The sequence below is a fragment of the Taudactylus pleione genome, unplaced genomic scaffold (assembly GCF_031769625.1).
Source record: "Taudactylus pleione unplaced genomic scaffold, aTauple2 ptg000256l, whole genome shotgun sequence".
Lineage (NCBI taxonomy): Eukaryota > Metazoa > Chordata > Amphibia > Anura > Myobatrachidae > Taudactylus > Taudactylus pleione.
This window is the reverse complement of record NW_028284658.1, coordinates 16,223,512-16,239,214: the sequence shown is the minus strand read 5'-3', so window position 1 is coordinate 16,239,214 and position 15,703 is coordinate 16,223,512. Positions and strand designations below refer to the sequence as shown.

General features: G+C 43.5%; 1 protein-coding gene across 6 annotated transcripts in view; it reads right to left on the bottom strand.

The window, feature by feature from the left end:
- Positions 1–15,354, bottom strand: part of PHF20 (PHD finger protein 20) — a 157,185-nt gene extending 141,831 nt beyond the window's left edge. For 3 of the 6 annotated variants that reach the window (XM_088480689.1, XM_088480693.1, XM_088480692.1), the window contains exon 1: positions 14,960–15,353. The gene's annotated coding sequence lies outside the window, so the exon portion shown is untranslated. Of the gene's footprint in view, positions 1–566; positions 925–14,959 lie in introns of those variants that run through there. The other 3 variants (XM_088480691.1, XM_088480694.1, XM_088480690.1) reach the window with 3 other exon arrangements.
- Between the last annotated feature and the right edge of the window lie 349 nt (positions 15,355–15,703).

Here is a 15,703-nt window from a genome sequence, read left to right as displayed (position 1 = left end):
TTATAGAGCTTTTTAGAAAAATTCACCAGAAAACTGATGACTTTATTGGGCAAATTATGCCATATAAACTCCTCCGGGAGAAGTGTACCAGAGATTTTGCACCGTGTTGCAACATTCTTATCTTCAAATAATAATTTTTACTACCTTTTCACCTGCTCAGGAGGCACACACACAAAACACAAATATCCTCTGGAATACTAATGCGAGAACACCGTGAGAACTGTTCCCTAAAAGCAGTGCCACTCATAATAACTTCACACTGGAATGAGAGCTGGAACGTTGCTGTGCAATTGCAATACCCTACATTATCGCTCTCCTAGTGCAGCAAAATAATAGTGAAAGATTTGAACAAGGAAACTACAGATATAATTTCGCTTGCGCTGTATACGCGCGTATAACAAGTCACAGGAAGGTGACCAGAGAGGAGGGGGGCAGCTTTGACTCACTGCTAACACGCGGTGCTGGGGAGTGCAATGCGGGGTTTGGGCAGACAGAAAGTCAGTGGCTACGGACTGCAGCTGTATTAGGAGGAAAGACAGGAACAGGGACCCGGCCCGGTACTGTACCTGACATGCGTCTGAGCCGGTCTGTGCGTTTATGATGGGAAGACACCGCAGCCTGGGCGCTTCCCGTGATCTCCGTCAGACACCCGATCACGTCAGAGCAGCAGCAGTGTCTGGCTTCCTTCCCGCTTCCTCCCCAGCCAGCCCCGTGCGCAGTCTCCCAGCAGCCGCTGCACTGCGACCCACGTGGAGAGAAGCTACCCTACTGCTGGCGGCGCGGCCCGGGCGTCATTGTACCTAACCGGAGTGCACCCTCAGCCTGGCAGCGGCGGGAAATACTGCTGATCCCAACACGTAGCAGGAACTGCAGCAGGGAATAATGCCAGGTCCCAGGCTGCGCTAACAAAGCGCCACCAGCTGCACTAGACGGAACTTGTGTGAGAAGGAAGTGGGCATCACTTGGCTCTGGCTGCCAAAGTGTGATCAGTCGCTGCTTCCGCAGCACCGCCTCCTGCTGGTGACATGACAGCTTAGAGATGGTCAGACGCACAGGAGAAGAAGATGGGCACCAGAGGATGCTGTCAGTGCTCCCTTACACCTATTACAGGATCTATGTGGGGGATGTAGTATGGAAGCCGCTTCCAGACTCTCTAATCCCGGCGTGGTACTAATGACAGGCGTTGAAAACTCAACACCTGTCATTAACCATACGCCGGAAGACCGTCGCCCGGCATACTGAACGGTAAGGTAAGCCGGGCGCAGACAGCCGCAGGAGGGGGGGGGGGGGGGGGCAGGAGTTCGGGGTTCGGGTTAGGCACCCCCCAGGAGGGCTAGATTTAGGCTAGGGGGAGGGAGGGTTAAGCACCCCCGGGGGGAGGTTAGGTTTAGGCACCCCTAAGGGAGGGTTAGGGGGTAGAATTAGGTTAGCGATACTTACATTAGGGACGATCGGGATCTTCACCCTTGCCGGGCTGCCGCTGTCGGGATTTGAACCGCCGACAGTAATACCTACTGCACCCCTACCTGGTGAGCAGATTCCTAGAAGGACGACAGTCCTGTTATACGCTGCAGCAGCCACAGAAATTGCAATTAATTAACTTTGCAGTTTTTAATTGTTTACTTAACAACACACACACACCAAAGCACCACTTTGTGAGACTACTACACACTATATTTTTGTTTCTATTCATACATTTTTCGTAAATAACCTCCACCATTTCCTGTCCTAACACGATTTCAATTTGTTTCCAGACGTCTGAATGCCTATTAACCAGGCCTCGATACTTACTTCTACTCTACACCAAGGCTCCATCTACCCACCGAATACCACAATAATTTGTCACTAATCAAGTCTATATTTAAATGTTTATAGTATGTGACCACCACATTATCATCTTAATTAATAAAATTAACAAATAATGTGCAAAGTGAGTGACATGCCACGCTTAGACATAGAGCTAAAGTCTGTAGATAAATCTCAGCCCTGCTGGTATATAGAGAAAAAAAAAATAGTTAAACAAAGAATAACGGTCATGGTGCCAAATAGGAAGTTGTGTGGTTTGTTTTGCAGAATTGTCCATAGTGGCTTTAACCCAAGAACTAATTTATTGGGCGGAATTCAATTCTTTCCAGCCCCTATCGCGCCCGACGCAGCTATTCTATTCTTGCTCCTGTCGGGCGCGATCAGCTGCCAAGCGCTACATTTCAGCTCGCAGCCCCTGGGTGATGAGAGCTGAAATGTGCGAAAAGTGACATGTTTGGGTGCCCAAACATCACTTTTCGCGATCGCGCCCAGCACTTTGGTCGGGTTTAGCTGCTTTACGTGGCTAAACCTGACCTCTATGGGCGCGATCAGCATGAAAAGCTGGCACAATTGCATAGCGGCCCGCGATCTCCTGTCACTTTAGACGGGAGATGCCGGCCGCGAAATCAATTGAATTCCGCCCATTAATTCCACACAGCATAAATGTGAATCTGAAGCAGCACCTTAAAGGAGGGATGAACAGGCAAGTAGCCGATACACCTAAAAATTTACTTCTAGCTGTCGTAGCTGGATTATTGGCTGAGACAAGATCAGTTTAAAATTGAATTGCAGCGACACCATCTTGCGACTGGCCGCAAGACGCCATCTTGGAAATGAGATCGCAAGACGCCATTTTGCGAATGGCCGCCTAAGCGCCATTTTAGATAAACTCACACTTTAGTACATGTGGCGATATTACTATTAGCATCATGTCATTGCATCTGTGACCATCGCCATAAGTTACGGCGATTCACCAAAAGCCCATTTCATGACTTTACGTAGTTTGGGTGCTGTGGATAAAGTGTATATTATTATAATTCCCCTAAAGGATATATTTTCAAAATTGGATTGCATTAGCTATACAGAGCAAATGGCCACGTGACAACTAGCCTGTGTAGATAAGCTTCCTGGACATAACGTCTGCTCTCACTCCAGGTGGCCCTGCTCGAATACGGCAAGAGAGTCGTTTGTAGCACCTTACATTAGCAGGCTTCCTACAATAAAATACCTTCAAAGCCAAGAGTGTTATCTGAGGTTTGGGTCTTGTAGCTGTGCCAATTTGCATTTACACAAGAACCTGGGAGAACAAAGGACTGTACTTTTTAGGCTTGGAAGGGTGGGAGCTGCTGAGAGAGGGGAGCGTGTGGAACTATAATGCTCAGCATTCCACACTGCTAGGTGTTCACTTAGTTTAAGTGAGATTTAAGTGCACCATTTCTCATACACACATTAATACGCACAATTGCATATTAGCGAATGCACAAGATCCTGTATGAAAACTCTGTTTATTAGCTTCATGCGCACGCATCTGCCCCAAGTTAACTAGCGTCTTTACATCACACCCCGCATACTTACACATTAAAGCTTATTAAACCTTTTATGTGAATATGTAAAGTATAAGATTTAAGTTTGTTCATTTAGCATAAATGCTGTGAAATAAAGATTATTTGGTAACTAAAGGTTTTATACATGATAAGTAAGCCGTGATTGGTATTGTACTGATGCGTACTCTTTCAACAGTATTCCGGTACCATCGGTGTGGAGATCGCATCATGCATTCTTAACTTATGGACCGCAGAGACTTCAAGCAACAAAATGTACATAATATGAACAACTGTTAGGATGATTGCATGAGTCAGGAAACCAGAGACCCCCAGTTGTTAGAGGCTGGGTTGTGTCTATTTGAATCAACCTGTTAAATGCCTTGTAACATATGCCCTCTCCTTTAGGTTGTTTATTTCTGGGGGGTATAAATAGGTGTGCTGACCCTGGGTTCCTAGTCTTTGTGCTGAATGCTGATTGACGAGGGGTTTCTTGCTGATGCCTAACATCTGGACCAGAGAGCGCTGCATATGTGTAATTGTACTTGGGTCTGTATAATCTCTTTGCGCTAAGATTATATGAGGATCACAGCGTGTAACGGCTGTACTTTACTTGAATAATACTTTGTGCTTTGGAACCACATGTTCTAAGTCTGGAGTCTTTATTTACTGGATGACTGCGTACGCAAATTAGCGTCATCCTTAGAGGTTTATAGGAAGGATATTAGAAGGTATAGGCAGGGGTATAAAGAGGTTCAAAGGCAGTATCCTTACTGTATATTCGGTACATGTTTCCTGGTTACCTTAAAAGATTGTGCTGGCTCATATTTAGTTGTCTGGCTCATGAATTCTATATTGCAAGGTTTGAAATGTGATCAGGATCGATCAGATGTTGATTAGACAATGGCCTCAATTCAATGCAAATGGAATAGCGCCGGGAAGGAGCACCCAAAGCTATTCAATTCAGTGCGCTGTTAAGACCGACTAAGGAATTCTTCTTGCATCCCTTCTGGGGTGCGAGCAGAAATCCCACATAACTACAGGCGGATGCTGTTTTCTGCCCTTAGCGCCGCGGAAACAGCATTGCGTCGGGGAGTTTAGTCGGAGGATGCCGGTTCTCACGACTAAACACCATGTTTAAGGCATGAGAAGCGGCATTCTCTGACAAAACAGCACACTGAATTAATTGAAAAGCCCCAGGGAGCTCCTTCCCGCCGCTATTCAATTCACGTTGAATTGAATAGAGCCCAATGACTGCATATAAATGATATCGCTCCCAACTACAAAGATGTCCTTGTAGGAGGCCATATTCACAATTCCATCCAGATACATTAAAAATGAATAATCAATTATTTATATGGTGCTACAAAACTCTGCAGTGTTGTACAATGTGAAAGTGGAGCTCATTACAAAAGGCGTAGAGGACCAAAGGGCAAAATACAGGACATAGAATAAGCCTAAATACAGAATAGTGGGAAAACTAAGAATAATATTTACATAAAATACAACAGGTAAGGTGTAACAAAACGTGTTGTACAGAACATTACAGGCATGATATATGCACAAGGTGACCAAAGGAGAGAGGATATTTCTTGATATGGCTTAAAACTCATCTGGGAGTAGATAGTCTGTGATAAAGAAGAGCAATATGATGTTACTGAATCAGTCTGTCTGCTCACTTGTTGGATACAAGAACCCCCCCCTCAAGACTCATCACAACTTGCTTGTACTAACCACAGTGAGTAACTCTACCCTACACTTCGTCCATATTCCACTCTGCCTTTGGTTTTCTTTGTTTTTAAATCCTGTATAGATATAAAAATGTTCAGTAAGAAAAGGGGTAATGAGAGCATAATATCCTACAGTCCTGACTTATAAAAAGGGAGGCAAAACAAACATGAACAATAAACAGTCACAATGTCTATAGATTGTAAGCTTGCGAGCAGGGCCCTCTTACCCGTATGTATGTATGTATGTATGTATGTCTTTTACAACCCAGTATAATGTTAATGTTGTTTCAAATTGTAAAGCGCGACGGAATTTGCTGCGCTATATAAGAAACTGTTAATAAAAATAATAAAATGTCAGATAGAGAGTACATAGGGAACTAAACATGGTTCCCAGGTGTGATCAAGAGCCATGTTAAAGACATGACAATAATAACAGGCATGATGTGTGTCAGAGGGACAGGAAATAGGTCAATCAAGGCCTGGGAACAGGTGATAAGAGTAACAGTACCTAGAGAGGTAACTGTTGCTTAATCTATGTACAGTGCTGTGGACACCTTGTGGAGTCTTCTAAATAAAAAAAAAAAAATAAATAAAAAAATAGTACAATGCGAGAGGTTGAGAGGCTAGGTCATAGTGGAGTAAGGTGGGAGACAGGTATTGCTGTACAGGTTAGTTTGAAAGGATAACCATTTAAAGCTTTGGAAGCTGGTTAAATTGAGCATGGAAATATATTCCATATGTGGGAAGCAGCACAAGAGGGCGAGGGAGGCGTTTATCAGTGGGAAATTAAGCCCCCAGACAACGGGCACGTTTCAATTCAACGCAAATTTAATAGCGCCAAAAAGGAGCTCCTGAAGCTATTCAATTCAGCACGCTGTTATGTCGGAGAATGCTCATTCTAGCGCCTTAAACATGGTGTTTAGACGCGAAAACGGGCATTTTCTGACTTAAATGCATGGCGCGATGCTGTTTTGTTTTGTCGGATTTCTGCTCGCACCCCAGGAGGGGTGCAAGAAGAAGTCCTTAGTCAGGCTTAACAGTGCTCAGAATTGAATAGCTCCGGGAGCTCATTCCCGGCGCTATTCAATTCACGTTGAATTAAATAGAGCCTAATGGCAGAACGCAGAGGATGGAAATGAGTCTAGATTGAAATAAGGTCAGATATGCAAGGGGGACCTATCTTGGACAGATTGAGGTGGGGAAAGAAAACCCAGAAAAAGTTTGCAGCAGCCAAACTAGAGATGAGAGTGGGTGAAAATTTTGGTAGCGTCACACTTCAGAAAACTGAATTATAGCACCTGATAACTTTTTTGAACTACTCCCAAGAAAGACCTTACAATGGGTTAGCTCCCTCCTAAGATAGGTAGAGATCGGTATTTGGTCTCTAAATAAGAATTACAGCTAAACATCAGTGAGAAACTTGAGCTGCTGGGGACTTTGAATTATAGTGCTAAACTATCTTTTCTTCAGGTTTCTCCTTAACAATGTAGCCTGTCCATTTGTATTGCTTAGGTTTGTCACAAGAAAAAAAATAAAAAATAAAAAAAAATAATTCTTCATGATGCATAACCAGACATTTAAGTGGCAGTGTGGACAACACACCCCAAGTAAAGAATGAGTAGAGGAGAATTTATCCAAGGTGATAATGCAAAAGAGGGTATAGATAGAGATCCTTTGCCAAGTACTGTCACCTACCTCTCATTACTCAAGCATTAGCAAAGTCTTGGACAGAGGGGCATGGATTTTTTTTTTTACCTTCCCTAAATTCTGCTGGAATCATAAACAAGTGTTAAGTATTCCGAAGACCCATTGACCTGGACAAATACACAGTAATATCCCCCATTACATTCAGCAAATGATCGTCCTAAAGTAGGATTATTTTACCATAATCGAGTGGTTTATATGAAAATGTAGTAGATACCACAATTGGTTAAATTAGAAAAAAATATATATTTTTTTCTCTTATCACTATATTTACAAAGGGTTCCTTGCACCATAGTGCCTGTAACTCTTCACTTATTTTGGCAGACAGAATTGCCACTAGGAGCACTGCCTTCCATTTCAACAAGACTTCTTGAATTGGGTCAAATACAACATCCATCAGAGCATTAAGTAGTAAATTAAAATGACAATCTTTATAAAAATATGAAGTATGGTCAAGGTGGTAGAGACCATGGTTCCTACTGAAGTAAATCCCAAACCACTGGGAACCATTGTTATGGCTAAAATGGAAGAAATGCTATCACTTCTTGCTCTTTCTTTGATCCTTCTCAGCAGAGAAGAGGTGGAGAGAAGATACAGGTCTAGTTGGAACCTCCAAGGGATTGACAGTATAGCTATCCCTTCAGCCTCTGAAACTGTGTCAAAGAAGCTTGATACAAGCGCAGTTCAATAAATAAGGTAACAAGACCTCTGTTCTCTATTGCATTCTAGTTTCCCACTAGATCAAGTAGACACTGCTTCCCCTCACAGCCATTAGACTGCGCATCATACCAGTCATACTGTCCCAACATCAGTTGTAAGATGGCGGGGCTGGCAGACACGGTCAAACAGTGTAAGCAGATTTCTGCGTCTAAAGTAGGGGTGGGCAATAAGCGGCCCCCAGATGTTGTAAAACTACACATCCCAGCATGCCCTGCTACAGTTTTACTATTTGGCCATGCTAAAAATGTTGCAATGCATGCTGGGATTTGCAGTTCAACAACAGCTGGAGGCTTATTGCCCACCCCTGGTCTAAAGGGCACATCAGCATCTGAAATTCATTGCCAACGTACTGTATACGATGATATGTCACGAAACAGGTTTGGCGCACTGTCTTTAAGAAATGAAGGGCAGACGTTCAAGCTTAGCAAAACTCCGACCAGCCAAGCACATCCACCACAAATGACAATTTGTGCCACATTGAAGGTCTGCTTCATTTGCGCTTCTTGTTGATTTCCTCACCAAGAAAGATACTGTGAATTCTGTCAGTTATTGTGACACATTGAACCGGTTGCGGAGAGTAATTAGGTGAAAACGAGCCCAGTTATAGGCTAATAGGCGTATTGCTGCATGATAACGCCAGGCCACAGTAATCGCACGCTTGAGTTGTTACGGCATTTTGAGGTACTGAACTATCCTCCCTATAGCTCCGACCTGGCACCAAGTGATTTTCATCTATTCAGCCCATTGACGCATTTGGGTAGAAGGTGTTTCACAACCAATGCTGAAGTTCAGCAAACGGCATGTCCTTCAAGCGTTTGACACTGATTTTTTTCTATGCCGGGATAGATGCATTGGTGTACTGTTGGAACAAATACTTAGACAAGTATGTGGAAAAATAATCTGTACCAAGGCCATTCTATTGATTATACGTATACATAAGAGTTGAATGAATTAACGCAATGAGAGGTCTTACATTATTTATTGAACCACCATCGTACTTTGGCATTCTGGTTTGTTGTTAAAATGTCTATCTGTGGAAGATTGAATCTCAACAATTGGAAGACTTCTGTAGAGAAAACAACTTGCCTCCAGCATAGGTAATCTGCCATTTAATTTGTCTGGAATCCTGAAAGAGGTTGTAGTTTCGGTTTACCAAAATTAATAGTTTTTCTTCTTCCAATATGCCTCTGCATTTAGAACATCCCTGGTGATTTAAAAAAGGCCACCACTGTTCTGCTGTCTGAGAATACCCCAAGATGTTTCCCTAGCAGGCATTGTTGAATTGCTTTCCCTTCTCATTTTTAGTACACGTATGTGAGATTTTTCCATTTCTGACCCAAATCCCTTGTGTTATATTGGGGAAGAGGGGAACTCCCTAGTCTGTAGTACTGGAGTAGGTCATCAGTATTACTTATTCTGTAATGAACAGTGACATACCCGGTGTCCTCAAATCTAGGATTTCCAGACAGATTAGAGATTTCTTGGCAGTTTTCAACAGGTTGATTTGTTATCCACAAAGTCGATTTATGATCCCACAGAATTATCTAGCTGAAGAACACTTCCAAGAGATGAAGCACTCCGCTTATGGTTGTCCACATATTCTGATCGAGATGTGCACTAAACACTGTAGTGTTCACTCTAGGTGCAGGGAGCCGATTAGTGAGGAAGGTATATTTAAATTTTGAAGGATAACATTTTAGACTTAAGCTGGCCACACACTAGACCAACTTACATCCAACCAGCCAACTTGTTGATTGGTTGGATGAAAATCTGGCAACGTATGGGAGTAAGTGATGATCAGCAATTTGCTCCTAAATGCCAGAAAACAGATGAAAATGGTTGTTCAGACAAGTTTGTTAGATGTTTGATCTAAACTATTTGTTCAAACAACAGTTTTGGTCCATTTTCCAGCGTTTGGGAGCAAATTGCTGATTGTATACCTTACCAGATTTTCATTCCAACCAATCAACTAGTTGGCTGGTTGGACAGATAATCTTTAGATGTGTGGCCAGCTTAAATGTATCGCTATAGTAGCGAAACATCACATATAAAAATGTTATCTTTTAAATTTAATATGCCTTCCTCACTGATGAGCACCCTGCACCTAGAGTGAAAACTACACTATTTTGAGACCTCTCTTCTGACAGTTACCATGCTTCGTATGATATTTATTTGTACCAAAAGAAATTAAATTTGCTGTGAGGGAACACAATGACGTTTTGTTCTGTTCACAATCCAGTCATATACCTTTATTATTATCATCATCACTTGGGATTGTCACGGCATTTTCAGGATGCACTGATTCTTCTATAAACTGGATGTTGCTCTGGTATCTTCATCACATGCTTTCGTAACTCTGCCACTAATGTCACCGGCGCTTTTGTAAAGGTTCTTGAAGTCATTGCCAGACCACAAAGCAGGGAGGTTAAATGTATAAGTTGTCCCATGATCCAGAACATGAGAATCTTACTAACTCTGCAATGCAGAGATGTTTGTTTTTGGTTGTTGCTTAAATTCTTGTATCCATTTCTTAGAACGTCTAAAACTCATTGGTCTTTGGGAGGGAACTTAAAATTGTTTTCTCGTGCCCGATCTAAAAGTGACGGGGTAATTTTTATTTACTAACAGTTATTTATATAGCGCACACATATTCCGCAGCGCTTTAGAGAGAGAATATTCGGCTATTCACATCCATCCCTGCACCAGTGGAGCTTACAATCTATATTGCCGGACACACACACACACAGTAATTTTGTTAGGAGCCAATTAACCTACCAGTATATTTTTGGAGTGTGGGAGGAAACCGGAGCACCTGGAGGAAACCCACACAAGCATAGGGAGAATATACAAACTGCGCACAGTTAAGGCCGTAGTGGGTGTCAAACCAACGACCTCAGAGCTGTGAGGCAGTCATGCTAACCATCACACCATCTATATTCATTACACCGTAATATTCAATTGTTTGTGCCAACAGGCGCGAGTTAATGGGTCCAAATGCACAAAGTTTACTTGCATAAAGCAGTTGAAACGTGCAATGTACTGGGTGCGCTGTGTTTGGACCCCCAAAAGCCTGACTTTTCATGAATTCTTGCTCGCCATCTCAGGATTGTGTGAACAGAATGAATGGTACTCACGCCTATCAGCAAAAACCATTGAATTTCTCCTATGACTCTAGACGGGAGCCGCGGGCAGCATAAAAGAATTGAATTCCCCTCTTTGAACAGTATGCACACATGGTGTAAGAGAAGACTGATCGAGACAATAGTCATTGTGGGGTCCATTGATTTGACCTCTCACTCTTAACCTGTCCATACACTGAAAGGGGATGTAGTCACCATCCCGACGCAGACAATGCCAGTGGACAGAATCCGGGCGCTGGAATCCAGACAGTTCTTAGAATCCCGGCTCCCAGACAGCTGTGATCCGTGGGGTATTAGGTTTAGGCTGCATGAAAGGTGGGATAGGGTAATGGTTAGAATACTTACCTCTATGCATCGGGATTTCCATAGTCAGGATTATGCTGCTGGGAATCTGACCGCTGCCACTATTAACGGCGGAATAGAATATCCAACCCATCAGCTTTAAGAGCGTTCAAAACAATATTATCAGTGTATGTACATGGACAATTGTCAGCAAAAGATCAAGAGCGCCAAGATAAGAAAATGTTTAAAAAAAGTGTGACACCACGGTTCTGTAGATATCTAAATTTTACCAGAGTATTATAATTAATGGTCTGGGGATGATATTCCTGATACTTTTTCAATTAAATGTCACATTTACCAGTTTTCTTTGCAAATGCGTGGAGATAAATGATTTCTAACCAACGACCGCTGGTACTGTAAAATAACTTGAATAGAGACGATAAATCACATAATGCATGAAGTCACTTCTAGATCGCTTGAATCGCTCAGATCATACCATTTACCAGATCGTCTTAGGTGTATCACTGCCGCGATTATGATCAGTCCATATCGCAACAGATACTGCACTAACTATAGCTCACATGGTCAACGGTAACGCTAACCGCTGACCATGCGAGTTAAGCTCTCACCATATTTGAGGAGACTTCACATTTGTTTAAGACTCCCCAATATCGACAGGTTGGCCTGAATGTTCAGACGATTACAAATGCCGACAACAACCAGCATATGCTGGTCGTTGATGGCATTTCAATGCACGATTAATGAGCGACTGAACGATAACGTAATCATTCAATCGCTCATTTTTCTCGTCTAGTGGATACGCGGCTTTACTTTGTCACTCTATACACCTTTTAACTCTGCCAATGAGAAAAGATCATCTCAAGTTCTATATACATCTTTGGCTTTGACTCTCATTATCAGATTCATTGAATAATAAAAAAATAAATATGACTAACCACAAAAAACGTCAGCATTAATGGCTTTTATGAAATTATTCAATGAGACGAGATAATGTACAGGGCGATAAAAAATAAAGCCATCAGCCATTACTTTAAAAATGTAAATTGATTATGGAATTGTAGAGATATCTATATTATGCAAGTATATTTTCATATTAAATTAGTACAACTATTAGTAATTAAAACATTCTACATTTATAAACACAGAGGGCGGAATTCAATTGTTTACGCGGTCCGGATTTCCCGTCTAAAGTGACATGAGATCACGGGCCGCTATTCAATTGCTGCCATTTTTCGCGCTAATCGCCCCCGAAGTGGTCGGGTTTAGCCACGTAAAGCAGCTACCCCGGACCAAAGTGCTGGGCGCGACCGCAAAAGTGATATTTGGGTGCCCAAACAGGTCACTTTTCGTACATTTCAGCTCTCGCCCCCCTGGGGCTACGAGCTGAAATGGAGCGCTGATAGCTGATCGCGCACGACAGGAGTAACAATTGAATAGCTCCGTTGGGCGCAATGGGGGCAGGAAACAATTGAATTCCGCCCAGAGTCTAAACTTTAATCATGACAATCAAGAGGCCAGTTATCACATGTATTTAAGAACAAAAACTATGGGCCATATTCAATTAGAAGCAAAAGGTCAGTTTCGGCAATACTTTTCCGCCGACGACGTAATTTTCGCCGGTTTCAACCTATCCCCGTTTTAGCGTCTTTTCGCCGGCACGATAACGCAATGCAAAGTAATAAGCGAAAAAGTTTCGCCTATGAATACCTGATGGAAATAAGTGCAAAATTGGGGTTTTGGGGTGCAATGTTTCAGGAACCACCCTGCACCCTTTGGACACTAACCGTCAAAAACGCAGAAAAGCCCACAAAGGACACCCCAAAAAAGCACTTTGAAAAAATGGCTGAAAAAAATCAAATTCAAAAACTAGCGAAACAGCCTTTTTTTTTTGTTGTTGGTTACAAGTATAGGTGAAAGTGTATTTTTGATTGCTGAAAGTGCATTTTTGGCGCTTTTTAATGCTTGACTTTAGCAGCTTTAAAATATGCTTGCGCCCATTTTCAAGTACCCCAAATTTCATGGGAATACTTATTCTCCCCCCCCCCCAAAAAAATTGCAAAATGCTATTCTTCACCACTTGCTTAAAGACGCTAAATAGTGCATATTGAGACCATTTAAAAGCCCCAAATACCTTTAGCAGGGCTATTCGGGCGTACCCATAGTGATCCCCCATGTCAGTGCATCTTTTGGGGGGAGTCAGGCTGATTTCCTCAAAACAGACAGAACTTTGCCAATTTCAGATTCGCCGGGTCCTGTTTTCGCACATTTGCAATTTAATATGAGGATACACGCGATAACTTTTCGCAGGCAAAACCTCCAATGACAGCAAAAAGCCCGGTCTCTGACTTTTTGTTCCTAATTGAATACGGCCCTAAAGGTGGAATAACAGGCTTCATGAACAATATTATCCTTTGGTGCTAATGCTTGTAACAGGTTACTCAGTCACTGGGGCAGAATCAGTTGGCAGTGTTACTTAACCTAACACTTAATTTTGCTTGAACCCCAAGAGGTGCAAGCGAAAACTAGCAAGGTTTTCCCTCCTGTAATTACCTGCTGTGTGCACTGCTCAAGGTTCCACTTAATTGACCCTGCCCTAGTGGCTGGATAGTGATGTCTGTTTATCACCTTGACTAACCCCATTAATCTATGGTACTGCTGTGTGAGCATTGCATGCTGCTGCTTTAATCTCATAGTGGCGATTCAATTCTGTGTGATAGGAGTGATGCATCTTTCCAGAATGGCACTTCATGGCCATCAGCCTTGCGAATATATCCTTGCACCACACACTGTTGTGCAGGTAAACTTACATTATTATACCTACTGTAATAGGAAAATATATGCGCAGCGGCACATTATGCAGAACTGAATATTCCTGATCATGTGTACCCAAACCACTGAACTTCATGTACTTTTAACAAAGACTTATCTCAAGCTTCTCAGAAAATTTAATAATTACAAAGCCTTACGTGCTACCAGGGTCCACTTGTGAAGGCTCTTATAATATACAATAATTCATCACTTCCAGTAAGTGTTCCCTACTGTCCATTATTTCAAACCACCAAACTTCATCAACTTTGACAACTGAACGTAGAAGAAAGAGGACCAGGTAATACAAATAAATTGTAAAGGAAGGACAAAAAGGGAGGGGAGTTTAAAGCAACATGTGACTTCCGAAACTACGGTAATTTTATTTATTTGTAAACACTAATACATATATAGATAAAAGTGGACAATTAAAGAGATGCAGGTGACTTCCAGGGCATAGCCAGATTGGCAATGTTATTTCAGACCCTTAACGGGTTAATGAGGATGCATAGTTGGGCCTCAGGTATAACATTCACTGCTGGGATTACAGATAGCAGCATAATTCCCGGTGCTCAGGGATACCGCTGGCCGGGATTACGCCCCGGGCAATGTACCCTGGGGTGGGGGGTGGGTATGAATATAGATACCGATAGGCTATGATGCGTCAGACTGACTGCGTCACAGCCGGACTCTCCCCTATAGGAGCTGTGTACAGCTACAATACACAAGTCTATCTCCAGTCCCATGCAGCGCGCCGATTCCCCGCCGGTGGGGACGTCTCCTCTGCGGGGAGCATTAACCTATTAGTCGCCATCACATTAGGAAACGTGTCTCCGGCAGCGGAGACTGTAGCTTTAAAGGGTCATCGTGAAAGAAGCAGCAGCCCCGCCCACCCTTCCAATAGGCCAGACCGCCTGCTACTCACGCAGCGGCCCCAGCTGATTGGTGAGTTAGTGTCTCCATCACCACCTGACGGAGAGAGACCGGTCGCCTCCTCAGCTCAGACCCCCCCACCCACAGCCCATTAAGCCCCACGTATTCTCATCAACACACACAAACTACCAGGAAACTGCGTCACTGTCAGTGCTCTCCTCTATTCCATAACACCGAGTAGCTCGGTAACTGGTGCACTGCATCCTCTGCCCATCCCACTCATGGATACTTGTGTCAGCCTAGTGGATGGCAGGCGGTATACGGGTGTAGCGGTTACCTGGGATGCTTAGGCTGATGACAACCTTCTCTGTCTCCCGGCTATAGTGTCCTTTCTTCCAAAGGGTCTAGTAGCCGCACAACTGCTGCTTCTTACGCAAATTGCTTCCAGTTATACATAAATGATCCTTCTCCCTCCTCTCAGCACATCCAGCGCCCGCTCCTCCTGCTGTTTAGCGCTGCTGCTGCGCGGCATGGCCGAGGCGCGTTCCCGTGTGGCGCGCTCTGGGGCCCGGGGGTGGTCGCGTGGTGCTTGGGCCGCGTTCCGCTTTCCCGCCCACCTGATAATTTATTCACACAAGGGGCGGGGCCTCTGCTGCTGCGTGTGTACTATGGCATGGTATGGCTCGCCCGGGCTTGTGGCAAGAACCGAGAAGTTATACTGTATTATTGCTGAATCACGCCGCGGCCGCTGTGCAGGAAGCGCTATACGCCGGCTGGCAGCAGACCTCGCTATGGCTACGCTGGTGCTTTCTCTGTGTTACCGTGGTGTCATGTGAGGGCTGGCGCTGTAATTGTTTCCTCATGTGGTGCTCTATTTGCAATTGGGGGAAACGTTATCTTAAAACGCTGTTTAATTTGATTTGATTTGTGGTCTTAAATCACAAGCCGCGCCCACCCAGCGTTTTTGTGGTTTGGGATTTGCCTCCAGCTCAGATGCAGCAGGCCTGGCTGCAAGTGGAATTTTGGCGTTGTGATTAGTGAAGTCAATGTACTGTCCAATTATTGCCAGAGTTGATAGCCC